At 53.0% G+C, this 1,537-nt stretch overlaps 1 protein-coding gene across 1 annotated transcript in view; it reads right to left on the bottom strand.

The window, feature by feature from the left end:
• Positions 1-1,537, bottom strand: part of SNTA1 (syntrophin alpha 1) — a 91,188-nt gene that overhangs the window by 19,857 nt on the left and 69,794 nt on the right. The gene's annotated exons all lie outside the window — the stretch shown is intronic.

The following is a 1,537-nucleotide window of genomic DNA, read 5'->3' as shown; positions in this document are numbered from 1 at the left end:
TCAGTAGCACCTTTAAGACTAACAAACTGTATTGTTGCATAATTATTACTGTAGCACAAGGGTTATCAGAAAGCCACACACTCTTTTCCAATCTCACTTCACTGCCAGTTCCTGTCCTTAAATTCACAGAGAAACCCAAACACTCTTATTTTTGGTAGAATTACACCCCTCCCCTCCCCTCCTCCACCTGGCTGTTGTGCCTCCTATATGAAGCAGGGAGATTTGGCAAATGCAAGCCAATACCAGTGGTTTGCATGCACCAACTCACACAGCAGAACCAGAGCTTCCAATTCCAGAACTGGAGCTAGGGATGCCAGCCTCCAGGTGGGACCTGGGGATCCCCTGGAATTACAGCTTATTTCCAGTCTACAGAGATCAGTTTTCCTGAAGAAAATGAATGTTCTGGAAGGTGGACTCTATGGCATTGTGCCCCACTGAGGTCCCAGTCCTCCCCAGGCTCCATCCCCAACACTCCACGAGTTTCCCAACCTCTATTAGGCCACCCCTCCCCACCCACCTCCCCGCGTGGCTGCACAAAGCAAGCTTTGCAGGAAGGAGGGGGGAAAACAACAACAACAAGGGCTGCACAAGGCAACCAGCCTCCCCAAACCAGTAATCCTGAAGGGAAGCTGGCTCTCCCCCTCCCCCTTCCCCCACATGGCTGCTCAAGGCAAACTTTGCAGGAGGGAGGGAGGAAAACAACAACAAGGGCTGCACAAGAGAAAGGGTTTCATTGCCTCCCCCTTGAGTCACTGGCACGCCCCCCCCCCCCCCCCCAAGCCGGGGAAACAACAACAACAGCAGCACGTGGCTGCTCAAGGCAAGCCCCAGACCAGCTGCAGCCTCCATAGCCCGCAGGGGCAAGCGTCTCAGCCGGCTACAAAGGCCACAGCCAGCCTGGGCACTCTCTACCCTCCCCACCCTCGCTGGAGCCCAGGCCAGCTCCTTACCTTTCTGCACGGGAACTCTGAATGCACTAAAACCCTGTGCAGCTCGCAGCTTCACCAGCCCCAACTGAGGGCTTCTGGGAACTGGGGGTGTGGCTTAGGGCTTCCAGGAAGCAAGTCCTGACTTCCCTCCCTCCTAGTCCCAACCCATACAGGCTTGACGTAACAGTGTCCTCAGGTCTGACCTGTGGACACCGATGCCATTTTAGCAATGAATTGGCCATTTAAAAATGCCATGATGGTGGACCCAAAAATAAGCAAAGCCGTGCACAATAGAAGATGCCAAGAGTACTCTTAGCTTCTATCATGCACGGCTTTGCTTGTTTTTTGTTTTTTTTTGGGGGGGTTGCTGTGTGATCACTTACTGTTTATGATGGTGGACCAGGCAATCTTGTCCCCCAAGTGCAATCGAAAAGGCACGGGGAGGGGGACACACACACAACAAGATCTGTCAGAGCTCTCTCAGCCCCACCTACTTCACAGGGTGTCTGTTGTGAGGAGGGGAAGGGAAAGGAGTTTGTAAGCCACTCTGAGACATCTTTGGGTAGTGAAGGGCAGGGTATAAATCCAATCTCTTCTCTTCTTCTAGC

This window comes from Gekko japonicus, unplaced genomic scaffold (assembly GCF_001447785.1).
Source record: "Gekko japonicus isolate JY-2015 unplaced genomic scaffold, Gekko_japonicus_V1.1 scaffold2, whole genome shotgun sequence".
Classification (NCBI taxonomy): domain Eukaryota; kingdom Metazoa; phylum Chordata; class Lepidosauria; order Squamata; family Gekkonidae; genus Gekko; species Gekko japonicus.
Note: the sequence above shows the minus strand (reverse complement) of the source record. Positions and strands in the feature narration are given on the sequence as shown.